The sequence below is a fragment of the Heterodontus francisci genome, unplaced genomic scaffold, assembly GCF_036365525.1.
Source record: "Heterodontus francisci isolate sHetFra1 unplaced genomic scaffold, sHetFra1.hap1 HAP1_SCAFFOLD_631, whole genome shotgun sequence".
Lineage (NCBI taxonomy): Eukaryota > Metazoa > Chordata > Chondrichthyes > Heterodontiformes > Heterodontidae > Heterodontus > Heterodontus francisci.
Genome location: NW_027141253.1, coordinates 106,021 through 133,648, shown reverse-complemented (window position 1 = coordinate 133,648; position 27,628 = coordinate 106,021). Strand labels below are relative to the sequence as shown.

General features: G+C 52.3%; 1 pseudogene; it reads left to right on the top strand.

The window, feature by feature from the left end:
- Window positions 1-3,136: 3,136 nt before the first annotated feature.
- Window positions 3,137-26,338, top strand: LOC137362539 (butyrophilin subfamily 3 member A1-like; annotated as a pseudogene).
- The last annotated feature ends 1,290 nt before the right edge of the window (window positions 26,339-27,628 follow it).

Here is a 27,628-nt window from a genome sequence, read left to right as displayed (position 1 = left end):
GGACTATGAGGTTGGAAGCTGTAGAGGGAAGATCTCCAGAGGAGATGAGATCAGTGACAGTCCTGTGGACGGTGGCTTGATGTTCAGTGGTGGGGTCATGGTCCAGAGGGAAGTAGGAAGAAGTGTCTGAGAGTTGGTGCTGAGTCTCTGCAAGGTAGAGGTCGATACGCCAGACAACAACAGCACCACCCTTGTCTGCAGGTTTGATCAGAATGTTGGGGTTAGACCTGAGAGGACGGAGTGCAGCAAGTTCAGAGAGAGACAGGTTAGAGTGAGTGAGGGGGGCAGAGAAATTGAGACGACTGATGTCTCGCCGACAGTTTTCAATGAAGAGATCAAGAGTGGGTAAGGGGCCAGAGGGAGGGGTCCAGGTAGAGGGAGAATGCTGGAGGTAGGTGAATGGGTCTGCTGGTCAGGGTGAGGACTCCTGGTCAAAGAAGTGAGCCCGGAGGTGAAGGCAACGGAAGAAGAGCTCAACATCATACCGTGCGTGAAATTCATTGAGGTGGGGGCGTAAGGGGATAAACTGAGTCCTTTGCTGAGTACAGAACATTCAGCGTCAGAGAGGGGGAGGTCAGAGGGTATAGTGAATACACGGCAAGGGGTCAGATCAGAAGGGGTGGGGTCAGAGGGAAGTGAAGGGGAAGAAGGATCTGGAGGGGCATTAATCCCCATCAGCTGCTGGAGCTTGTGTTCCTTAACACCTGAAAGGAAGAACAAACGTTTTTTGTTAATTCGTCAAATTAGACGAAGGATGAAATAAAACTGTGGAGTAGAATAGCTTTGTGATAAGGTGAGGCGGTGCTTCTGGAGAGAGAGGTTCAGTGTGTACATGTGGCGGTGCATGACACTGAGTGTGGATCTCAGGATGTGGTGAGAGTAGCAGTCCGAGGAATGTTGTATTTCTCGGAGATACCTGTGATCCTGGGTGGATTCAAAACATGAAGGATGAAACTGCAGTTGGAATCCACGTGGAATAAGTTGGAGCCGGAGACAGTCACTGAGGAAGGAGATGTGGCTGTGAAAACGAGTTTTGGGAGACACTTTATCAAACACCAGGAGGGAAATAGAAAGCAATGAAGGTGAACAAGGTAAAAGAGACAAATGAAAATCCCGTCGGAGAGGAGGGACGGAGAGAGAGGGAGATATAGGGAGAAAGAGAGGGGGGAGAGTGGATGGAGGGAGAGAAAGAAAGGAAGGGAAGGAGAGAGGGGGCAGAGAGGGAAAGAGAGAGAAGAAAGAGAGAAGAACGGGGGGACGGAACGAGGGGAGAGAGGGGGGACAGAGAGAGAGGGGACAGAGAGAGCAGGAATGACACAGAGAAGGGGGACAACACACAGAGGTGGGGACGACACAGCGGGGAGGGTGACACAGAGAGAGCGAACAACACAGAGGAGAGGGAACAACACAGAGGGAGGGATAAGAGATGGGAGACATCACAGAGGGGAGAACAGAGAATGGGGAGACACAAAGAGGTGGGACAAAGAGAGGGAGGGGAGAGCGAGACAGACAGAGAGAGAGAGGAGGGAGAGCGAGCGATCAAGATCACTCCTGACAGATGAACATCTATCCGGAATACTCTGTATTGCTGCAACATGTGTGCGGGCAGTCATTGACTACTTGTGCAAGCAAAGAAAAAGCTAGGTATCTCACTAAATCACTGTCCAACATAGTGATGAGAAAGTAAGTCAATAAATTATTCTTCTCCTTTAAAGCTTCTTTGCAAAAATGCACATTTGTTACTGTTTTGATTAATAGGAAGTCAAATTTTTAATGACTTTATCTTTCTGAAATTATCTCAGTTTCACCCTGTGTAAGAGACATGGTTGAGAGAGGAGCAGGAATGGCAGCTCAATATTCAAGGGTATAGAATCTTCAGGTGTGACAGGCAAGGGGGTAAAAGAGGAGGTGGCATTGCACTATTGATCAAGGAGTCAACTACTGCAGTAAGGAGGGATGATATCTTAGAAGATTCCTCAAATGAGGCCATGTGGGTAGAACTTAATAACGAAAAGGGGGCAATCACTTGGCTGGGAGTGAACTACAGGCCTCCAAACAGTTAGGGAGAGATAGAGGAGCAGATATGCAGGCAAATCTCAGAGGTGTAAAAATAATCGGGTAATAATAGTAGGGGATTTCAACTTCCCTAATATCAACTGGGATATTCATAGTGCAAAAGACTTAAAGGGGGCAGAATTCTTAAAGTGCATCCAGGGGAACTTTCTGAGTCAGCACGTAGAAAGTCCTTCAAGAGAAGGGGCAGTACTGGACCTAATCCGAGGAAATGAAGCCGGACAAGTGATAGAAATATCAGTGGGAGAGCATTTCGGGGATAGTGACCATAACTCTGTAAGACTTAAGGTAGTTATGGAAAAGGACAAAGATGGACTGGAAATAAAAGTACTGAATTGGGGGAAGGCCGATTTCAATATGATAAAACAGGATCTGGCCAAAGTGGACTGGGAGCAGTTACTTGGTGGAAAGTCTACATCAGACCAGTGGAAGACATTCAAAGAGGAAATAGTGAGAGTTCAGAGCCAACATATTCCCATTAAGGTGAAGGATAGGACTAACAAGTCCAGGGAACCCTGGATGTCAAGGGATAGAGAGGATTGGATAAGGGAAAAAAGGAGGCTTATGGCAGATTCAGAGTGCTGAAAACAGCGGAGGCATTAGAGGAGTATAGAAAGTGTAGGGGAGTACTTAAAAAAATATTGGACTTTTTAAAAATATAAGACAATGTCAGTGAATTAGGGCCCCCACATATACATACACAGACAGGCAAGTCAGAACATACCTGACCTGTTACAACATCAAACACACTGATAGACAATGGCCTTTTGGAATATGTGTGAATGTTTTTCTTCTTGCCTTATTAAGATGCAGATATCACATCCATGGGTGGTATGCACCTAAGACTCCTCCCCCCCTGCTGAGAGCAGGATATGAGCACATGAAGATGGTCTTGCATAGCCAGGGTGGGATTGATAAGGTACTGAAGCCCAATCGGATGACCCAATTCGTAACATTACCTTATATGTCGAGGGACCAGGGTCAGAAAGGGGTATAAAGCCACAGCTCACAAGGACATTGTTGCTGCAGCCGGGAAGTGTGACTTGGTCAGTCACAGGAAGTCATGCGGAAGACATCGTTCAGCGGAGCGAGTTTCTACACAGATCTACTAAGCAACTGGTGTTGTAAGTATATACGATTTCTTGATGAGTTAATAAAGGTGTTCCACATTAAGTGGAAATTGTTTTGTTCTGACCAAGGTGGGAGAAATGCCCTGTTAAATCAGTCCCACTGCTCCACAGGTCATAGCATATCAATAAATATTCCCACCTACTAAAGAATAGCAAAATTAGACACTCTATTTGTCCCCCAGAAGAAGGCACACCAAACCAGGTTTCGTTAAACAACAACACTAACTTTTTATTCGAAGATAAATGATAAGTCTTAACTACTAATGAGATAAATTTATATATATGAAAAACTCCTTTGTTCCTTCGCCAACATGCACACACACATGCATTCAAAATAAAATGATTAACTGGGGAAAAAGGATTTTGGTTCACAACTGTTTCTTAGGAATAGAAGGAATAATAAAAAAACAATCAATTTGTCACTTTCTGAGAGGATGTTTTCAGTTGGCTGAGGTGTTCCAGAGTCGAATAGTCAGATGCCACTCGAAGTCTCTCCAAGCTAGGTTGATGAACAGTCTTTGATGGGTAGGTGTTCAAGGCAACTCAACTACAGCATAGGTCTTTCAGCAGGTGTGTAGCAACAGCTCCACTCAGGACTCACAGCAGCAGCACAGCAGAAGAAGCTTCGTTCAAGTTCCAGGAATACCAAAAACATAGAAGGCAGCAGGAATCTCACTGGATGCAGGAATTCTTCAGGGACAGGAGGCAATAGGAATCTGCTATCTTTCAAATGCAGGATTTCTTTTCAAGAGATGCAGGTTTCCTTTACAGAGAGAGGTCTTTTTCTCCAGTCTCCAGGCGGGTCAGGTCTAAGTTTCAAAAACCTCCTCTTTATCCAACTCTGTTTATTTTTAAAAGGGTCCAAATTGAAAGAACCTTCCTGAACCGATCACATGACCAGACACAGTGCCTCCTCTGTCATTCAAAGTGTTGCTATGAGGAAGTCAAACTCCTGACTGGCTTCCTTAAAACTGCTTGCCTTACCTATTCTTGTATACAAAGTCAACATCCAAAAATTTCAGCTATTTGCAGGTGTCCAAGTCTATTAAAAAATATTTTTTTCAGTCTGTTAAAACACACAGAATTCTCGGATTTTAGTACAGAAATAAAACCTCGGATAACAGTATCCAACATCTGTTTCGTGTGATTGACACTCAGTACGGGGTCAGGACCTTAGAGGGAAATGAGACCCCGTGTTAAGACTCTTACTTGCACCACACCCCGTGCCATTTCATCCTTCCAATGCCATCTGTATTTCATTCCTTCCATCCCTCTTGTGCCATCTCCATCCCTTTCTTCCCATCTCCATTTCTCACAAAACAAACTCTCCACCCAGGGTAACTTTGTTTTTGGGCTCCCTTTACCTTCCATTGTTTTTGTTCTCCACCAACCCTCCCAACCCTGCCGCTGCCACCAACAACCGTTAGCAGCTGCACTTGTGTCACACTCTCCAGTCCTCCAGGAGCTCCGCGTGCCTCCCTGTGCACCAGGTACCACCACCAACAGACGCACCCCTTAAACTGACCAATCAAAATAGTCCCAAAGAAAAGTCAGACAGTACGTTCATGGAGCCAGAGTGATTTTCACTCAGATTCAAAATGGAGGAATGTTAGAATAGCTTAAAATGGTTGAAATTGGTCAAAGTATCCCAGCATGTTTTGTTTCAGCTGTTTAGCCAGGAAGTGAATGTAGAGAAAAGGGAAGCTTTTATTTGTCTGTCAATGAAAATGAGCTGAGCCACGTGAATCAGGCACTAAGATAAGGGGCAGTTACTGAGACGCCATATACCACAGTGAGAGATAGTACAAGGCAGTTAAAATTAGTGAAGGCTACAAGGCTACTTGGTCGATGCATTAAACAGAACTTGCAGAACAGGGATCATGCCCAAAAGATTAGAGGTGAGGTGAACTCCTAAATACGTGGCCTCAGCAAATCTGCACCTTCTCGGTTATGCAGAGACACGACCAAAGTTGGCGGAATAGTATAAAGGGACATTTTTCTCTTAAAAGTCAGAGTGTTCTCGGGGTAGTCGTGACCCACAGTCATGTACAGGCCTGGAGTGCATGTAATCAAGGCTGATAATTCCGTACAGAGGGAGTGCTGTCATGTCAGATATGTCATCTTTTGGATGAACCTTTAAACTGAGGTGCCACTTGCCCTCCAAGGTGGATGTATAGATTGAAGAAGAGCAGTGACTTCTCCCCAGTGTCCTGCCAATATCTGCCTCTGAACCAACATCATTAAACAGATACAAAAGCAAAATGCTGCAGATGCTGGAAATCTGAAGTGAAAAGAAAAAATTCTGGAAATACTCATCAGTGACCGTGAGATTACTGGTGCAGACAGATCACACAGCGACTGTGAGATTACTGGTGCAGACAGATCACACAGCGACTGTGGGATTACTGGTACAGACAGATCACACAGTGACTGTGAGATTACTGGTACAGACAGATCACACAGCGACTGTGAGATTACTGGTGCAGACAGATCACACAGCGACCGTGAGATTACTGGTACAGACAGATCACACAGTGACCGTGAGATTACTGGTACAGACAGATCACACAGCGACTGTGAGATTACTGGTGCAGACAGATCACACAGCGACTGTGAGATTACTGGTGCAGACAGATCACACAGCGACCGTGAGATTACTGGTACAGACAGATCACACAGTGACCGTGAGATTACTGGTACAGACAGATCACACAGCGACTGTGAGATTACTGGTGCAGACAGATCACACAGCGACTGTGAGATTACTGGTGCAGACAGATCACACAGCGACTGTGAGATTGCTGGTACAGACAGATCACACAGCGACTGTGAGATTACTGGTGCAGACAGATCACACAGCGACTGTGGGATTACTGGTACAGACAGATCACACAGTGACCGTGAGATTACTGGTACAGACAGATCGCACAGCGACTGTGAGATTACTGGTACAGACAGATCGCACAGCGACTGTGAGATTACTGGTACAGACAGATCGCACAGCGACTGTGAGATTACTGGGACAGACAGATCACACAGTGACTGTGAGATTACTGGTACAGACAGATCACACAGCGACTGTGAGATTACTGGTACAGACAGATCACACAGCGACTGTGAGATTACTGGAACAGACAGATCACACAGTGACCGTGAGATTACTGGTACAGACAGATCACACAGTGACCGTGAGATTACTGGTACAGACAGATTGCACAGCGACTGTGAGATTACTGGGACAGACAGATCACACAGCGACTGTGAGATTACTGGAACAGACAGATCACACAGTGACTGTGAGATTACTGGTACAGACAGATCACACACTGACTGTGAGATTACTGGGACAGACAGATCACACAGCGACCGTGAGATTACTGGTACAGACAGATCAGACAGTGACCGTGAGATTACTGGTACAGACAGATCGCACAGCGACTGTGAGATTACTGGTACAGACAGATCACACACTGACCATGAGATTACTGGTACAGACACATCACACACTGACCGTGCGATTACCGGTACAGACAAATCACACACTGACCATGAGATTACTGGTACAGACAGATCACACACTGACCATGAGGTTACCGGTACAGACACATCACACACTGACCGTGAGATTACCGGTACAGACAGATCACACACTGAGTGTGAGATTACTGGTGCAGACAGATCACACAGTGACCGTGAGATTACCGGTACAGACAGATCACACAGTGACTGTGAGATTACTGGTACAGACAAATCACACACTGACCATGAGATTACTGGTACAGACAGATCACACACTGACCATGAGGTTACCGGTACAGACACATCACACACTGACCGTGAGATTACCGGTACAGACAGATCACACACTGAGTGTGAGATTACTGGTGCAGACAGATCACACACTGACCGTGAGATTACCGGTACAGACAGATCACACACTGACCGTGAGATTACCGGTACAGACAGATCACACAGTGACCGTGAGATTACCGGTACAGACACATCACACACTGACCATGAGATTACTGGTACAGACAGATCACACAGCAACCGTGAGATTACTGGTACAGACAGATCACACAGCAACCGTGTGATTACTGGTACAGACAGATCACACAGCAACCGTGTGATTACCGGTACAGACAGATCACACACTGACCGTGCGATTACTGGTACAGACAGATCACACAGCGACTGTGAGATTACTGGTACAGACAGATCGCACAGCGACTGTGAGATTACCGGTACAGACAGATCACACACTGACCGTGAGATTACTGGTACAGACAGATCACACACTGACCCTGAGATTACTGGTGCAGACAGATCACACAGCGACCGTGAGATTACTGGTACAGACAGATCACACACTGACCCTGAGATTACCGGTACAGACACATCACACACTGACCGGGAGATTACCGGTACAGACACATCACACACTGACCGTGAGATTACTGGTACAGACAGATCACACACTGACCATGAGATTACTGGTACAGACAGATCACACACTGACCATGAGATTACCGGTACAGACAGATCACACACTGACCGTGCGATTACTGGTACAGACAGATCACACAGCGACTGTGAGATTACTGGTACAGACAGATCGCATAGCGACTGTGAGATTACCGGTACAGACAGATCACACACTGACCGTGAGATTACTGGTACAGACAGATCACACACTGACCCTGAGATTACTGGTGCAGACAGATCACACAGCGACCTTGAGATTACTGGTACAGACAGATCACACAGCGACCGTGAGATTACTGGTACAGACAGATCACACACTGACCCTGAGATTACCGGTACAGACACATCACACACTGACCGGGAGATTACCGGTACAGACACATCACACACTGACCGTGAGATTACTGGTACAGACAGATCACACACTGACCATGAGATTACTGGTACAGACAGATCACACACTGACCATGAGATTACCGGTACAGACACATCACACACTGACCGTGAGATTACCGGTACAGACAGATCACACACTGACTGTGAGATTACTGGTACAGACAGATCACACACTGACCATGAGATTACTGGTACAGACAGATCACACACGGACCATGAGATTACTGGTACAGACAGATCACACACTGACCGTGCGATTACTGGTACAGACAGATCACACAGCGACTGTGAGATTACTGGTACAGACAGATCGCACAGCGACTGTGAGATTACCGGTACAGACAGATCACACACTGACCGTGAGATTACTGGTACAGACAGATCACACACTGACCCTGAGATTACTGGTGCAGACAGATCACACAGCGACCTTGAGATTACTGGTACAGACAGATCACACAGCGACCGTGAGATTACTGGTACAGACAGATCACACACTGACCCTGAGATTACCGGTACAGACACATCACACACTGACCGGGAGATTACCGGTACAGACACATCACACACTGACCGTGAGATTACTGGTACAGACAGATCACACACTGACCATGAGATTACTGGTACAGACAGATCACACACTGACCATGAGATTACCGGTACAGACACATCACACACTGACCGTGAGATTACCGGTACAGACAGATCACACACTGACTGTGAGATTACTGGTACAGACAGATCACACACGGACCATGAGATTACTGGTACAGACAGATCACACACTGACCATGAGATTACCGGTACAGACACATCACACACTGACCGTGAGATTACCGGTACAGACAGATCACACACTGACTGTGAGATTACTGGTACAGACAGATCACACACTGAGTGTGAGATTACTGGTACAGACAGATCACACAGTGACCGTGAGATTACCGGTACAGACACATCACACACTGACCGTGAGATTACTGGTACAGACAGATCACACACTGACTGTAAGATTACCGGTACAGACAGATCACACAGTGACCGTGAGATTACAGGTACAGAGAGATTCTCATGAGAAGTTGTAAACTTGTCATTGTAATCTTATGCTGGTCGAAGCTGGAAGTCCAAATCCCACTGAGCTTTGATGTGTTGTACCATGTATCGATCCAAATTTTCATAGAAACATAGAAAATAGGAGCAGGAGTAGGCCATTCGGCCCTTCAAGCCTGCTCTGCCATTCATTGTGATCATGGCTGATCATCCAACTCAGTAACCTGTTCCCGCTTTCCCCCATACCCTTTGACCCTTTAGACCCAAGAGCTATATCTAACTCCTTTTTGAAAACATACAGTGTTTTGGCCTCAACTGCTTTCTGTGTTGGTGAATTCCACAGGCTCACCACTCTCTGGGTGAAGAAATTTCGCCTCATCTCAGTCCTGAAAGGTTTACCCTGTATCCATCGTCTATGACCCCTGGTTCTGGACTCCACCACCATCGGGAACATCCTTCCTGCATCTACCCTGTCAAGTCCTGTTAGAATTTTATAGGTTTCTATGAGATCCCCCTTCTGAACTCTTCTGAACTCCAGTGAATATAATCCTAACCGACTCAATCTCTCCTCATACATCAGTCTCACCATCCCAGGAATCAGTCTGGTAAACATTCGCTGCACTCCCTCTATAGCAAGAACATCCTTCCTCAGATAAGCAGACTGCACACAATATTCCAGGTGTGGTCTCACCAAGGCCCTGTATAATTGCAGCAAGACATCCCTGCTCCTGTACTCGAATCCTTTCGCTATGAAGGCCTACATACCATTTGCCTTTTATACCACCTGTTGCACCTGCATGCTTACCTTCATTCAGCGACTGGTGTACGAGAACACCCAGGTCTCGCTGCATATTCCCTTCTCTCAGTTTATAGCCATTCAGATAATAATCTGCCTTCCTGTTTTTGTTACCAAAGTGGATAACCTCACATTTATCCACATTATACTGCATCTGCTATGCATTATCCCACACACTCAACTTGTCCAAATCACCCTGAAGCCTCTCTGCATCCTCCTCACAACTCACCCTCCCACCCAGTTTTGTGTCATCTGCAAATTTGGCGATAATACATTTAGTTCCCTCATCTAAATCATGAATGTATATTGTGAATAACTGGGGTCCTAGCACTGATCCCTGTGGTACCCCACGAGTCACTGCCTGCCATTAGGAAAAGGACCCATTTATCCCTACTCTTTGTTTCCAGTCCGCCAACCAATTTTCTATCCATCGCAATACACTACCCCCAGTCCCATGCACTTTAATTTTACACGCTAATCTCTTATGTGGGACCTTGTTGAAAGCCTTCTGAAAGTCCAAATATAACCACATCCACTGCTTCCCTTTTATCAACTCTACTAGTTACATCCTCGAAGAATTCTAGTAGATTTGTCAAGCATGATTTCCCTTTCGTAAATCCATGCTGACTCTGCCTGATTCGACCACTGTTCTCCAAGTGCTCTGCTATAAAATCTTTGATCATGGACTCTAGAATTTTCCCCACTACCGACGTCAGGCTGACTGGTTTATAATTCCCTGCTTTCTCTCTACCTCCCTTTTTAAATAGTGGGGTTACATTAACTACCCTCCAATCTGTAGGAACTGTTCCAGAGTCTGTACAATCTTGGAATATGAGCACCAAGGCATCCACTATTTCTAGGCCCACTTACTTATGTCCTCTGGGATGCAGACCATCAGGCCCTGGGGATTTATCAGCCTTCAATCCCATTAATTTCCCCAACACCATTTCTCTACTGATACTGATTTCTTTCAGTTCCTCTCTCTCACTAAACCCTGTGTTCCCCAACATTTCTAGTCTGATATTTGTGTCCTCCTTTGTGAAGACAGAACCAAATTATGCATTTCGTTGGTCAGCCATTTCTTTATTCCCCATAATAAATTCCCCTGTTCCTGACTGTAAGGAACCTACGTTTGTCTTCACCAATCTTTTTCTCTTCACATACCAATAGAAACTTTTACAGTCAGTTTTTATGTTCCCTGTAAGTTTGCTCTGGTACTCTTCTTAATCAATCCTTTGATCCTCCTTTACTGAATTCGAAACTGCTCCCAATCCTCAGGTCTGTTGTTTTTTCTGGTAAATTTATATGCCTCTTCCTTGGATCTAATGCTATCTCTAATTTCCCTTGTAAGCCATGGTTTGGCTACCTTTTCCGTTTTACTTTTGCGCCAGACAGGGATAAACAATTGTTGCAGTTCATCCATGCGCTCTTTAAATGTTTGCCATTGCCTATCCACAGTCATCCCTTTAAGTAATGTTTCTGCCAGTTATCTGTCTGAAATCAGACAAATTAGCGCAAAGATCATGGAATTTTAAACACAAATTTCATCAAGTAAAAATTGATTATCACCGTCTTTGCTGGTTGAAAAATTAATACCCTGCAATTTGGCTGTACAAATAAATCTTACCACAATCCCCAGGGATACTCCCCTATCTCCAAAGCGTCTCTCCCCCGATTCCTAGAGAGTTTCACACCGCTCTCCAGTGAGTCTCTCCCCGATTACCAACAGGTCTCTCGAGATTCCCAGTGAGTCTCTGCCGTGATCCCCAGTGAGTCTCTGCCCTGATTCCCAGTGAGTCTCTCCCCCCCGGATCCCCAGTGAGTCTCTCCCCTGATCCCCAGTGAGTCTCTGCCCTGCTCCTCAGTGAGTCTCTCCCCTGATCCCCAGTGAGTCTCTGCCCTGCTCCTCAGTGAGTCTCTCCCCCGAGATCCGCTCTTTTCTCCACCGAGATTCCCCAGCGAGTCTCTCCCCTGGTGCCCAGTGAGTCTCTGCCCTGCACCCCAGTGAGTCTCTCCCCCAATCCCCAGTGAGTCTCTCCCCCCGATCCCCAGTGAGTCTCTCCCCCGAGATCCGCTCTTTTCCCCACCGAGTTTCCCCAGCGAGTCTCTCCCCTGGTACCCAGCCTCTTCCTTCGATACCCACCGAGTCTCTCCACCGCAATCAAGTGAGTCCCTCCCCCGAACCCCAGCGAGTCCCTCCCCTGATCCCTAGCGGGTCTCTCCCTCCGATCCCCAGCGAGTCTCCCCCCGATCCCCAGCATGTCTCTCCCCCCGATCCCCAGCATATCTTTCCCCCTGATCCCCAGTGAGTCTCTCCCAATTCCCAGCGGATTTCTCGCCCGATCCCCCGTGAGTCTCTCCCACTGATCCCCAATGAGTATCTCCCCAAGACCCAACGAGTCGCTACCCTGATCCCCAGTGAGTGTCTCCCCCGATCCCCTGTGAGTCTCTTGTCCCAGATCCCCAGTGACTCTCTCACCCTGGATCTCCGCTCTTATCGCCACCGGGTTTCACCAGATCCCCAGGGAGTCTTTCCGCCCAGGTGCCCAGCGAGAATCACCCCGCAGATCTCCAGTGAGTCTCTTTCACTGATTCCTAGTGAGTTTCACCCCCCTGATCCCCAGCGTCTCTCCACAGATCCCCAAAGAGTCTCTCCCACCAGATCTCCAGTGAGTCTGTGCCCTGATCCCCATCAAGTCTCTCCCCTGATCCCCAGCGAGTCTTTCCCTTGATCCTTCGTGAGTCTCTCCCCGAGCCCCAGTGTGTCTCTTGCCCCAGATCTACGGCTAGTCTCTCCACGATCCCCAGTGAGTCTTCCCCCAATCCCCAGCAAGTGTCTCCCCCGATCCCCAGTGAGTCTTCCCCCAATCCCCAGCGAGTGTATCTCCCCGATCCCCAGTGAGTCTCTCCCCGATCCCCAGTGAGCCTCTCCCCGATCCCCAGCGTGTCTCTCCCAGATCCCAAGTGAGTCTCTCCCCGATCCCCAGTGAGTCTCTCCCTGATCCCCAGTGAGTCTCTCCCTCAAATCCCCAGTGCGTCTCTCCCAGATCCCCAGTGAGCCTCTCCCCTGATCCCCAATGAATCTCTCCCCTGATCCCCAGTGAGCTTCTCCCCTGATCCCCAGTGAGTTTCTCCCCTGATCCCCAGTGAGTCTCTCCCCCGATCCCCAGTGAGTCTCTCTCCCAGATTTCCAGTCACTCTCCCCCAATCCCCAGTGAATCTTCCCCCAATCCCCATCGAGTCTCTCCCCGATCCCCAGCGAGTCTCTCCCAGATCCCCAGTGAGTCTCTTCCCGATCCCCAGTGAGTCTCTCCCTGATCCCCAGTGAGTCTCTCCCTCAAATCCCCAGTGAGTCTCTCCCCCAAATCCCCAGTGAGTCTCTCCCAGATCCCCAGTGAGTCTCTCCCCTGATCTCCAATGAATCTCTCCCCTGATCCCCAGTGAGTTTCTCCCCTGATCCCCAGTGAGTCTCTCCCCCGATCCCCAGCGAGTCTCTCTCCCAGATTTCCAGTCACTCTCCCCCAATCCCCAGTGAATCTTCCCCCAATCCCCAGCGAGTCTCTCCCCGATCCCCAGTGAGTCTCTCCCCGATCCCCAGTGAGTCTCTCCCCGATCCCCAGCGAGTCTCTCCCAGATCCCCAGTGAGTCTCTCCCTGATCCCCAGTGAGTCTCTCCCTGATCCCCAGTGAGTTTCTCCCTCAAATCCCCTGTGAGTCTCTCCCAGATCCCCAGTGAGTCTCTCCCCTGATCCCCAACGAATCTCTCCCCTGATCCCCAGTGAGTCTCTCCCCCGATCCCCAGTGAGTCTCTCCCTCAAATCCCCTGTGAGTCTCTCCCTCAAATCCCCTGTGAGTCTCTCCCAGATCCCCAGTGAGTCTCTTCCCGATCCCCAGTGAGTCTCTCCCTGATCCCCAGTGAGTCTCTCTCCCAGATTTCCAGTCACTCTCCCCCAGATCCCCAGTGAGTCTCTTACCCCAGATCCCCAATGAGTCTCTCTCCCAGATTTCAAGTCACTCTCCCCCAGATCCCCAGTGAGTCTCTTGCTCCAGATCTGCAAAGAGTTTATCCCCCCAGCCCTCCAGTTAGTCTGTGCCCTGATCCTCAGTGACTCTCTCCCCCCAGATCTGCAGCCTCTCTCCCACTGATCCTCAGTGAGTTCCCGCTCTTATCGCCGCTGTGTTTCACCAGATCACCAGCGTGTCTCTCCCCCGATACCCAGTCTCTTCCTCCGAATCCCACTGAGTCTCCCCACCCCAACCAAGCGAGTCTCTTCCCCCGATCCCCATCGACTCATTCCCCCGTTCACCAGCGAGCCCCTCCTCCGATCCCCAGTGAGTCTCCCCCCGATCCCCAGTGAGTCTCTCCTCAAATCCCCAGCGGGTCTCCCCCCGATCCCCAGCGACTCCCTCCCAATTCCCAGTGAATTTCTCCCCCGAACCCAGGCGAGCCTCTACCCTGATCCCCATCGAGTATCTGCCCCCCCCCCCGATCCCCAGCATATCTTTCCCCCTGATCCCCAGTGAGTCTCTCCCAATTCCCAGCGGATTTCTCGCCCGATCCCCCGTGAGTCTCTCCCACTGATCCCCAATGAGTATCTCCCCAAGACCCAACGAGTCGCTACCCTGATCCCCAGTGAGTGTCTCCCCCGATCCCCTGTGAGTCTCTTGTCCCAGATCCCCAGTGACTCTCTCACCCTGGATCTCCGCTCTTATCGCCACCGGGTTTCACCAGATCCCCAGGGAGTCTTTCCCCCCAGGTGCCCAGCGAGAATCACCCCGCAGATCTCCAGTGAGTCTCTTTCACTGATTCCTAGTGAGTTTCACCCCCCTGATCCCCAGCGTCTCTCCACAGATCCCCAAAGAGTCTCTCCCACCAGATCTCCAGTGAGTCTGTGCCCTGATCCCCATCAAGTCTCTCCCCTGATCCCCAGCGAGTCTTTCCCTTGATCCTTAGTGAGTCTCTCCCCGAGCCCCAGTGTGTCTCTTGCCCCAGATCTACGGCTAGTCTCTCCACGATCCCCAGTGAGTCTTCCCCCAATCCCCAGCAAGTGTCTCCCCCGATCCCCAGTGAGTCTTCCCCCAATCCCCAGCGAGTGTATCTCCCCGATCCCCAGTGAGTCTCTCCCCGATCCCCAGTGAGCCTCTCCCCGATCCCCAGCGTGTCTCTCCCAGATCCCAAGTGAGTCTCTCCCCGATCCCCAGTGAGTCTCTCCCTGATCCCCAGTGAGTCTCTCCCTCAAATCCCCAGTGCGTCTCTCCCAGATCCCCAATGAGCCTCTCCCCTGATCCCCAACGAATCTCTCCCCTGATCCCCAGTGAGTCTCTCCCTGATCCCCAGTGAGTCTCTCCCTCAAATCCCCAGTGAGTCTCTCCCAGATCCCCAGTGAGCCTCTCCCCTGATCCCCAATGAACCTCTCCCCTGATCCCCAGTGAGCTTCTCCCCTGATCCCCAGTGAGTTTCTCCCCTGATCCTCAGTGAGTCTCTCCCCCGATCCCCAGTGAGTCTCTCTCCCAGATTTCCAGTCACTCTCCCCCAATCCCCAGTGAATCTTCCCCCAATCCCCATCGAGTCTCTCCCCGATCCCCAGCGAGTCTCTCCCAGATCCCCAGTGAGTCTCTTCCCGATCCCCAGTGAGTCTCTCCCTGATCCCCAGTGAGTCTCTCCCTCAAATCCCCAGTGAGTCTCTCCCCCAAATCCCCAGTGAGTCTCTCCCAGATCCCCAGTGAGTCTCTCCCCTGATCTCCAACGAATCTCTCCCCTGATCCCCAGTGAGTTTCTCCCCTGATCCCCAGTGAGTCTCTCCCCCGATCCCCAGCGAGTCTCTCTCCCAGATTTCCAGTCACTCTCCCCCAATCCCCAGTGAATCTTCCCCCAATCCCCAGCGAGTCTCTCCCCGATCCCCAGTGAGTCTCTCCCCGATCCCCAGTGAGTCTCTCCCCGATCCCCAGCGAGTCTCTCCCAGATCCCCAGTGAGTCTCTCCCTGATCCCCAGTGAGTCTCTCCCTGATCCCCAGTGAGTTTCTCCCTCAAATCCCCTGTGAGTCTCTCCCAGATCCCCAGTGAGTCTCTCCCCTGATCCCCAACGAATCTCTCCCCTGATCCCCAGTGAGTCTCTCCCCCGATCCCCAGTGAGTCTCTCCCTCAAATCCCCTGTGAGTCTCTCCCTCAAATCCCCTGTGAGTCTCTCCCAGATCCCCAGTGAGTCTCTTCCCGATCCCCAGTGAGTCTCTCCCTGATCCCCAGTGAGTCTCTCTCCCAGATTTCCAGTCACTCTCCCCCAGATCCCCAGTGAGTCTCTTACCCCAGATCCCCAATGAGTCTCTCTCCCAGATTTCAAGTCACTCTCCCCCAGATCCCCAGTGAGTCTCTTGCCCCAGATCCCCAGTGAGTCTCTTGCTCCAGATCCGCAAAGAGTTTATCCCCCCAGCCCTCCAGTTAGTCTGTGCCCTGATTCTCAGTGACTCTCTCCCCCCAGATCTGCAGTCTCTCTCCCACTGATCCTCAGTGAGTTCCCGCTCTTATCGCCGCTGTGTTTCACCAGATCACCAGCGTGTCTCTCCCCCCGATACCCAGTCTCTTCCTCCGAATCCCACTGAGTCTCTCCACCCCAACCAAGCGAGTCTCTCCCCCGATCCCCATCGACTCATTCCCCCGTTCACCAGCGAGCCCCTCCTCCGATCCCCAGTGAGTCTCCCCCCGATCCCCAGTGAGTCTCTCCTCAAATCCCCAGCGAGTCTCCCCCCGATCCCCAGCGACTCCCTCCCAATTCCCAGTGAATTTCTCCCCCGAACCCAGGCGAGCCTCTACCCTGATCCCCATCGAGTATCTGCCCCCCCCACGATCCCCAGCGAGTATGTCCACCCTGATCCCCATCGAGTATCTGCCCCCCGCACGACTCCAGCGAGTATGTCCACCCTGATCCCCAGCAAGTATCTCCCCCCCCCACCATGATCCCCAGCGAGTATGTCCACCCTGATTCCCATCGAGTATCTCCCCCCAACGATCCCCTGCGAGTATGCCCACCCTGAACCCCAGCAAGTATCTCCCCCCCCCCCACACGATCCCCAGCGAGTATCTCCACCCTGATCCCCATCGAGTTTCTGCCCTCGATTCCCAGCAAGAGACTCACCCAGTTCCCAAGCGGGTCTCTGCCACGATCCCCAGAGAGTCTCTGCCCCCGATCCCCAGCGAGTTGCCCCCCCGATTCCCAGCGGGTCTCTGCCACGATCCCCAGCGACTCTCTGCCCCCAGATTCCCAGTGCGTCTCTCCCCCCAGATCCCCAGCGAGTCTCTCCCCAGATCCCCAGCGAGTCTTTCCCCAGATCCCCAGTCAATCTCTCCCCAGATCCCCAGTGAGTCTCTCCCCAGATCTCCAAAGAGTCTCTCCCTCCAGATCTCCAGCGAGTCTGTGCCCTGATCCCCATCAAGTCTCTCCCCAGATCCCCAGTGCGTCTCTCCCCTGATCCCCAGTAAGTCTCTCCTCCCAGATCCCCAGTGAGACTCTCCCCCCCCATCCCCAGTAAGTCTCTCCCCTGATCCCCAGTAAGTCTCTCCTCCCAGATCCCCAGTGAGTCTCTCCCCAGATCTCCAAAGAGTCTCTCCCTCCAGATCTCCAGCGAGTCTGTGCCCTGATCCCCATCAAGTCTCTCCCCAGATCCCCAGTGCGTCTCTCCCCTGATCCCCAGTAAGTCTCTCCTCCCAGATCCCCAGTGAGACTCTCCCCCCCCATCCCCAGTAAGTCTCTCCCCTGATCCCCAGTAAGTCTCTCCCCAGATCCCCAGTGCGTCTCTCCCCCCATCCCCAGTAAGTCTCTCCCCCCAGATCCCCAGTGAGTCTCTCCCCCCAGATCCCCAGTGAGTCTCTCCCCCCAGATCCCCAGTAGGTCTCGTCCCCCAGATCCCCAGTGAGTCTCTCCCCTAATCCCCAGTAAGTCTCTGCCCCCAGATCCCTAGTGAGTTTCTCCCCTGATCCCCATCGAGTCTCTCTCCCAGATTTCCAGTCACTCTCCCCCCAGATCCCCAGTGAGTCTCTCCCCCCAGATCCCCAGTAGGTCTCGTCCCCCAGATCCCCAGTGAGTCTCTCCCCTAATCCCCAGTAAGTCTCTGCCCCCAGATCCCTAGTGAGTTTCTCCCCTGATCCCCATCGAGTCTCTCTCCCAGATTTCCAGTCACTCTCCCTCAGATCCCCTGTGAGTCTCTCCCCGCAGATGCTGAGCGAGCCTCTCCCCAATCCCCAGTGAGTCTCTCTCCGAGCCCCTGTGAGTCTCTCCCCTGAGCCCCAGTGTGTCTCTTGCCCCAGATCCACAGCTAGTCTCTCCCCCGATCCCCAGTGAGTCTTTCCCCGATCCCCGGTGAGTCTTTCCCCGATCCCCAGTGAGTCTTCCTCCAATCCCCAGTGAGTCTCTCCCTGATCCCCAGCGAATCTCTCCCCTGATCCCCAGCGAGTCTCTCTCCCAGATTTCCAGTCACTCTCCCCCAGATCCCCAGTAAGTCTCACCGTTGATCCCCAGCGAGTCTCTTGCCCCAGCTCCCCAAAGAGATTCTCCCCCCAGCCCTCCAGAGAGTCTCTCCCCTGAGCCCCAGTGAGTCTCTTGCCCCAGATCCACAGCTAGTCTCTCCCCGATCTCCAGCGAGTCTCTCCCCTGATCCCCAGCGATTCTTTCCCCTGATTCCCAGTGAGTCTCTCCCCCTAGATCCCCTGTGCGTCTCTCCCATGATCCCCAGTAAGTCTCTCCTCCTAGATCCCCAGTGAGTCTCTCCCCCCAGATCCCCAGTGATCTCTCCCCAGATCCCCAGTGAGTCTCTCCCCTAATCCCCAGTGAGTTTCTCCCCTGATCCCCATCGAGTCTCTCTCCCAGATTTCCAGTCACTCTCCCCAAGATCCCCAGCGAGTCTCTCCCCCCAGATGCCCAGTGAGTCTCTCTCCCAGATTTCCAGTCACTCTCCCCAAGATGCCCAGCGAGTCTCTCCCCCCAGATGCCCAGCGAGTCTCTCCCCCCAGATGCCCAGCGAGTCCCTGTCCCAGATTTCCAGTCACTCTCCCCCAGGTCCCCTGTGAGTCTCTCCCCACAGATGCTGAGCGAGCCTCTCCCCCAATCCCCAGTGAGTCTCTCCCCAGATCTCCAGCGAGTCTCTCCTCCCAGCTCCCCAACAAGTCTCTCCCCTGATTCCCAGCGAGTATCTCCCCCCCGGATCCCCAGCGTGTCTGTCTCCCAAATATCCAGTGGCCCTTCGTCAGATCCCCAGAAAGTCCCCAGGCGGCACAGTGGCGCAGTGGTTAGCACCGCAGCCTCACAGCTCCAGCGACCCGGGTTCAATTCTGGGTACTGCCTGTGTGGAGTTTGCAAGTTCTCCCTGTGTCTGTGTGGGTTTCCTCCGGGTGCTCCGGTTTCCTCCCACAGCCAAAAGACTTGCAGGTTGATAGGTAACAAAAGCAAGAAATGCTGGATTCACTCAGCAGGTCTGGCAGCATCTGTGGAAAGAGAAGCAGAGTTAACGTTTCGGGTCAGTGACCCTTCTTCAGAACTGACAAATATTAGCAAAGTCACAGATTATAATCTTTTCTAATATTTGTCAGTTCCGAAGAAGGGTCACTGACCCGAAACGTTAACTCTGCTTCTCTTTCCACAGATGCTGCCAGACCTGCTGAGTGAATCCAGCATTTCTTGCTTTTGTTTCAGATTTCCAGCCTCCGCAGTATTTTGCTTTTATTTTAAGTTGATAGGTAAATTGGCCATTATAAATTGCCCCTAGTATAGGTAGGTGGTAGGGGAATATAAAGACAGGTGAGGATGTATAGGGACAGGTGAGGATGTGGTAGGAATAGGGGATTAGTGCAGGATTAGTATAAATGGGTGGTTAATGGTCGGCACAGACTCGGTGGGCCGAAGGGCCTGTTTCAGTGCTGTATCTCGAAATCTAAAATCGAAATCTAAAGCAAAATGCCCAGTGAGTCTCTCCCCCCGATCCCCAGTGAATTTCTCCCCCAGATCCCCAGTGAGTCTCCCTCCCAGATCTCCAGTCGCTCTCCCTCAGATCCCCAGCGAGTCTCTCCCCCAATCCCCAGTGAATCTCTCCTCTGATCACCAGCGAAACTCCCCCCCAGATCCACAGTGAGTCTTTCCCCCCGAACCCCAGCGAGTCTCCCTCCCAGAGCTCCAGTCGCTCTCCCTCAGATCCCTAGCGAGTCTTTCCCCCGATCCCCAGTGAGTCTCTCCTCAAATCCCCAGCGCGTCTCCCCCCGATCCCCAGCGAGTCCCTCCCAATTCCCAGTGGATTTCTCCCCCGAACCCAGGCGAGCCTCTACCCTGATCCCCATCGAGTATCTCCCCCCCGACGATCCCCAGCGAGTATGTCCACCCTGATTCCCATCGAGTATCTCCCCCCCAACGATCCCCAGCGAGTATGTCCACCCTGATCCCCAGCAAGTATCTACCCCCCCACGATCCCCAGCGATTATCTCCACCCTGATCCCCATCAAGTTTCTGCCCTCGATTCCCAGCAAGAGACTCCCCCAGTTCCCAAGCGGGTTTCTCCCCCCGATTCCCAGCGAGTCTCTCCCCAGATTCCCAGCAAGCCTCTCCCCTGATCCCCAGCGAGTCTCTCCTCCCAGATCCCCAGCGAGTCTCCTCCCGATCTACAGTGAATCTTTCCCCCTGATCCCCAGTGAGTCTCTCCCCACAGACCCCCAGCGAGTCTCTTCCCCCAGATTCCCAGTGCGTCTCTCCCCCCAGATCCCCAGCGAGTCTCTCTCCCCAGATCCCCAGCGGGTCTCTCCACCGATCCCCAGCAAGTCTCTCCCCTGATCCCCAGTGAGTCTCTGCCCGATCGCCAGTGAGTCTCTCCCCAATTACCAGTGAGTCTCTCCACTGATCCCCAGCAAGTCTCTCCCCTAATCCCCAGTGAGTCTTCCCCCAATCCCCAGTGAGTCTCTCCCCCAATCCCCAGGGAGTCTCTCTCCCAGATTTCCAGTCACTCTCCCCCAGATCCCCAGTAAGTCTCACCGTTGATGCCCCGCTAGTCTCTTGCCCCAGCTCCCCAAAGAGTTTCTCCCCAGATCCCCAGCTAGTCTCTCCCCGATCCCCAGTAGTCTCTCCCCAGATCCCCAGTCAATCTCTCCCCAGATCCCCAGCGAGTCTCTCCCCAGATCACCAGTCAATCTCTCCCCAGATCCCCAGTGATTCTCTCCCTCCAGATCCCCAGCAAGTCTTTCCCCTGATCCCCAGTGAGTGTCTCCCCGATCCCCAGTAGTCTCTCCCCAGATCCCCAGTCAATCTCTCCCCAGATCCCCAGTGATTCTCTCCCTCCAGATCCCCAGCAAGTCTTTCCCCTGATCCCCAGTGAGTGTCTCCCCGATCCCCAGTAGTCTCTCCCCAGATCCCCAGTCAATCTCTCCCCAGATCCCCAGCGAGTCTCTCCCCAGATCCCCAGTCAATCTCTCCCCAGATCCCCAGCGAGTCTCTCCCCAGATCCCCAGTCAATCTCTCCCCAGATCCACAGTGATTCTCTCCCTCCAGATCCCCAGCAAGTCTTTCCCCTGATCCCCAGTGAGTGTCTCCCAGAGCCCCAGTGTGTCTCTTGCCCCAGCTCCACAGCGAGTCTCTCCCCGATCCCCAGCAAGTCTCTCCCCTGATCCCCAGTGAGTCTCTCTCCCCAGATCCCTAGCAAGTCTCTCCCCTGATCCCCAGTGAGTCTCTCCCCGATCCCCTGTTAGTCTCTCCCCTGATCCCCAGTGCGTCTCTCCCCTGATCCCCAGCGAGTCTCTTGCCCCTGATCCCCAAAGGGTTTCTCCCCCCAGCCCTCCAGTTAGTCTGTGCCCTGATCCTCAGTGACTCTCACCCCCCAGATCTGCAGTCTCTCTCCCTCTGATCCTCAGTGAGGTTCCGCTCTTATCGCTGCTGTGTTTCACCAGATCACCAGCGTGGCTCTCGCCCGATACCCAGTCTCTTCCTCCGAATCCCACTGAGTCTCCCCACCCCAACCAAGCGAGTCTGTCCCCCGATCCCCATCGACTCTCTCCCCCGTTCACCAGCGAGTCCCTCCTCCGACCCTCAGCGAGTCGCTCCCAATTCCAGTGAATTTCTCTCCCGAACCCAGGCGAGCCTCTACCCTGATCCCCATCGAGTATCTCGCTCCCCCCCACGATACCCAGCGAGTATGTCCATCCTGATCCCCAGCGAGTATCTCCCCCCCAACGATTCCCAGCAAGTATCTCCACCCTGATCCCCATCGAGTTTCTCCCCCCGATCCCCAGAGAGTCCCTGCCCCCGATCTCCATCGACTCTCTCCCCCGATCACCAGCGAGTCCCTCCTCCGATCCCCAGTGAGTCTCTCCTCCGATCCCCTGCGAGTTCCTCCCCAAATTCCCAGTGAATTTCTCCCCCGATTCCCAGCAACTCTCTCCCTGATCCCGGTCTCTCCTCTGATCCCCAGCTTGTCTCACCCTGATCTCCAGTATCTCTCCCTGAACCCAGGAGAGCCTCGACCCTGATCCCCAGCGAGTCTCCTCCCGATCTCCAGTGAATCTTTCCCCCTGATCCCCAGTGAGTCTCTCCCCGCAGATCCCCAGCGAGTCTCTTCCCCCAGATTCCCAGTGCGTCTCTCCCCCCAGATCCCCAGCGAGTCTCTCTCCCCAGATCCCCAGCGAGTCTCTCCACCGATCCCCAGCAAGTCTCTCCCCTGATCCCCAGTGAGTCTCTGCCCGATCGCCAGTGAGTCTCTCCCCAATTACCAGTGAGTCTCTCCACCGATCCCCAGCAAGTCTCTCCCCTGATCCCCAGTGAGTCTTCCCCCAATCCCCAGTGAGTCTCTCCCCCAATCCCCAGGGAGTCTCTCTCCCAGATTTCCAGTCACTCTCCCCCAGATCCCCAGTAAGTCTCACCGTTGATGCCCAGCGAGTCTCTTGCCCCAGCTCCCCAAAGAGTTTCTCCCCAGATCCCCAGCTAGTCTCTCCCCGATCCCCAGTAGTCTCTCCCCAGATCCCCAGTCAATCTCTCCCCAGATCCCCAGCGAGTCTCTCCCCAGATCCCCAGTCAATCTCTCCCCAGATCCCCAGTGATTCTCTCCCTCCAGATCCCCAGCAAGTCTTTCCCCTGATCCCCAGTGAGTGTCTCCCAGAGCCCCAGTGTGTCTCTTGCCCCAGCTCCACAGCGAGTCTCTCCCCGATCCCCAGCAAGTCTCTCCCCTGATCCCCAGTGAGTCTCTCCCCGATCCCCTGTTAGTCTCTCCGCTGATCCCCAGTGCGTCTCTCCCCTGATCCCCAGCGAGTCTCTTGCCCCTGATCCCCAAAGAGTTTCTCCCCCCAGCCCTCCAGTTAGTCTGTGCCCTGATCCTCAGTGACTCTCACCCCCCAGATCTGCAGTCTCTCTCCCTCTGATCCTCAGTGAGGTTCCGCTCTTATCGCCGCTGTGTTTCACCAGATCACCAGCGTGCCTCTCGCCCGATACCCAGTCTCTTCCTCCGAAACCCACTGAGTCTCTCCACCCCAACCAAGCGAGTCTGTCCCCCGATCCCCATCGACTCTCTCCCCCGTTCACCAGCGAGTCCCTCCTCCGACCCTCAGCGAGTCCCTCCTCCGACCCTCAGCGAGTCTCTCCCCGATCCACAGTGAGTCGCTCCCAATTCCAGTGAATTTCTCTCCCGAACACAGGCGAGCCTCTACCCTGATCCCCATCGAGTATCTCGCACCCCCCCACGATACCCAGCGAGTATGTCCATCCTGATCCCCAGCGAGTATCTCCCCCCTCCAACGATTCCCAGCAAGTATCTCCACCCTGATCCCCATCGAGTTTCTCCCCCCGATCCCCAGAGAGTCCCTGCCCCCGATCCCCAGCGAGTCTCTCCCCAGATTCCCAGCAAGTCTCTCCCCTGATCCCCAGCGAGTCTCTCCTCCCAGATCCCCAGCAAGTCTCCCCACAGATCCCCAAAGAGTTTCTCCCTCTAGATCTCCAGCGAGCCTGTGTCCTGATCCCCAGTCTCTCCCCCTAGATCCCCAGTATGTCTCTCCTCCCAAATCCCCAGTGAGTCTCTCCCCGCAGATCCCCAGTGAGTCTCTCCCTAATTCCCAGTGCAACTCTCCCCTGATCCCCAGTGAGTCTCTCCCCCCAGATCCCCAGTGTGTCTCTCCCCTGATCCCCAGTGAGTCTCTCCCCCCAGATCCCCAGTGAGTCTCTCCCCCAGATCCCCAGTGAGTCTCACCCCTGATCCCCAGCGAGTCTCTTGCCCCAGATCCCCAAAGAGTTTCTACCCCCAGCCCTCCAGTGATTACCTCCCCTAATCCCCAGTGCGTCTCTCCCCGATCCCCAGCGAGTCTCTCTCCCAGATTTCCAGTTACTCTCCCCCGGATCCCCAGTGAATCTCACCCCTGATCCCCAGCGAGTCTCTTGCCCAGATCCCCAAATAATCTCTCCCCCCAGCCCTCCAGCGCCGCTGTGTTTCACCAGATCACCAGCGAGTCTCTCCCCCGATACCCAGTCTCTTCCTCCGAATCCAACTCAGTCTCTCCACCCCAACCAAGTGAGTCTCTCACCCGATCTCCATCGACTCTCTCCCCCGATCACCAGCGAGTCCCTCCTCCGATCCCCAGTGAGTCTCTCCTCCGATCCCCTGCGAGTTCCTCCCCAAATTCCCAGTGAATTTCTCCCCCGATTATCAGCAACTCTCTCCCTGATCCCGGTCTCTCCTCTGATCCCCAGCTTGTCTCACCCTGATCTCCAGTATCTCTCCCTGAACCCAGGAGAGCCTCGACCCTGATCCCCAGCGAGTATCTCCCCTCCCGCAATCCCCAGCGAGTATCACTATCCTGATAACCATCGAGTTTCTGCCCTCGATCCCCAGCAAGTGTCTCCCCCAGTTCCCAAGCGGGTCTCACCCCCCGATCCCCAGCGAGTCTCTGCCCTCGATCCCCAGCGAGTGTCCTCCCAATCCCCAGCGAGTCTCTCCCCGATCCCCAGCGAATCTCTCCCGATTCCCAGTGAGTCTCTCCCGATTCCCAGTGAGTCTCTCCCCCGATCTGCAGCGAGTCTCTGCCCTCGATCCCCAGCGAGTTTCTCCCACTGATCCCCAGTGAGTCTCTCCCCCAATCCCCAGTGAGTTTCTCCCCCAATCCCCAGCGAGTCTCTCCCCGATCCCCAGCGAATCTCTCCCGATTCCCAGTGAGTCTCTCCCCCGATCTGCAGCGAGTCTCTGCCCTCAATCCCCAGTGAGTTTCTCCCACTGATCCCCAGTGAGTCTCTCCCCCCAGATCCGCAGTGAATCTTTCCCCCAGATCTCCAGTCACTCTCCCCCTGATCCCCAGCGAGTCTCTTGCCTCTGATCCCCAGCGAGTCTCTCCTCCCGATGCCCAGCGAGTCTCTCCCACAAACCCCAGAAATTCTCTCCCCACCATCCTCAGCGAGTCTCTCCCACAGATCTTCGGTCTCTCTCCCCCGATCCCCAGCGCCTCTCTACCCCACCCGATCCCAATCCACGGTGATTATCTCCCCCGATCCCCACCGAGTCTCTCCCACAGATCTTCGGTCTCTCTCCCCCGATCCCCAGTGAGTCTCTCCCACAGATCTTCAGTCTCTCTCCCCCGATCCCCAGTGAGTCTCTCCCACAGATCTTCAGTCTCTCTCCCCCGATCCCCAGTGAGTCTCTCCCACAGATCTTCAGTCTCTCTCCCCCGATCCCCAGTGAGTCTCTCCCACAGATCTTCAGTCTCTCTCCCCCGATCCCCAGTGAGTCTCTAATTTCCTGCTTTTTCTCCCAATCCCTGTGACCCTGGATGTGAAAACAGCGAATCCGTGGCTCGAGGTGTCTGAGGATCTGAACAGCTTGAGATGGACCCGGACCAAGAGGAGTCTCCCTGACACTGGGAAGAATTTAATGAACTGGTCCTGTGTGCTGGGAGCAGAGGGATTCACATCGGGGAGACATTACTGGGAGGTGGATGTGCTGGAGAATCGGGGCTGGAATCTGGGAGTAGCCACTGAATCTGTGGCGAGGCAGAGAGAGATCAGCCGGAGCCCGGAGACTGGATTCTGGACCATTGAGCAGATTGATGATCAATTTTATATAAACTCCTCTCCTCCATCCTGTTTCCCTGTTGATCAGATCCCTGGGAAGGTGGGAATTTATCTCAGTTATGAGTCCGGGACAGTGTCATTTTACTGCGCGGACACCAAGTCCCATCTCCACACTTTCACTGGGAATAAATTCACTTTATCCTTTCTTCCAGACTTGGGATGTAAACAAAGAGTTGAGAATCTGATCCGGTTCCGATCTGGATCTGGAAAAGGGGCGGGGCCTCAGGCCAATCACATCATCACTGATATCACAATGACCTGATCCCAGGAGCAGAGGTCAGAGATTGGGGGTCAGAAGTTGGAGGTCAGGGGTTGGGGGTCAGAGGACAGAGGTTGACCCCAGGTTGTCTCTAAATGTATCATTTAATTTCCAAATTATACATTGTAAAATCACAATCAGACTGAAAATAAAACCAATACAAATATAAATGTCAGCAGATTAAAATAAACAGTAAATTAAATATCTTGTGTCTCTCCTTCCTTCATTCACTCCCTGCTTCAGTCAGTCAAACCACCCAGTCCCGTCCTCCATCTCTTCACCTGTTTCCCAGTCTGGAGCTGTGATTTCTTCTGTGTTTCCATTTCTTACTCTGCACCCACAACATGAAAGCCTGAGGGAGAAATCCAAATATTGAAGGAGGAAAATACTGCATTTCCATGGAGTCTGGGGATGTGATCATTGTAATGTTTGAATTTTACATTAAAATCATCTTTTTGTGTTTCATTTTAAGCAGTTTTGTTTATGTTGGATTGTTGATCCTGAAAGGAATAAAAAACTGATATTAGTATTTTCAACCAGAACATCAATTCCATCCAACTCCCCACCTTATCACACACAGACACACTGGGAATGTAATCGGATGCCCAGACTGTTTGATATTTTAGTCACATTCTTCAGGGAAATGTGTGCAGCCGGTAACAACTCCAACCCAGCCCTTTCTCATCACTCCCCCATTCATTTATATTAAAACAGCAGGTAGAAGTTGTGCTCTGAAAATGAGAACATTCCTCAGGTATTCAGCACCGTGCATCATTAGAAACCAGAAATACACAAATTAACTCTCTTGTGTTGGGTGGTAAAAGTGAAAATTCCCTCCAGAATGTTTAACTTTCACTTGCAGTTCATTGTAGTGTCAGTTTCAGCCAGAAGATGGTGATAGCGAGCTGTACAAAGATCAGGAAAGTTTGACAGTGCAGTCTCACCACCTGCTGCTGGATACCTGGTACTGGCAGCAATACCAAGAACTCTTCACACAGTTGGGTTGTCTATTGAACATTCTACCATTATACTGCTCTTATTGTAAATCTGCCTTTAACATTTTCTTGGGCCAGAATAATCCAGAATAACATTAACTAATGGAGTTCTGTTTCACCATTTTGCTGTTGTATTATTTTGATAGTTGCCTCTGTTACAAGGAGATCGGGGAGATTTACTGCTTCCAGTATTAGATGATAAATCTCAGGATGCAGATGCACAGTTTCCTAATTAGCTCCAGAATTAAGAATCAGGATCAAATATCTTCTTATTCAAATCAATGGAAATGAATATCAGAAATCGCTGTGTCCAAGTAAATCTCTTCACACAGCACCTTCCTATACCAGCACAGGAGATACAACACCTGCCTTTTTACCTTC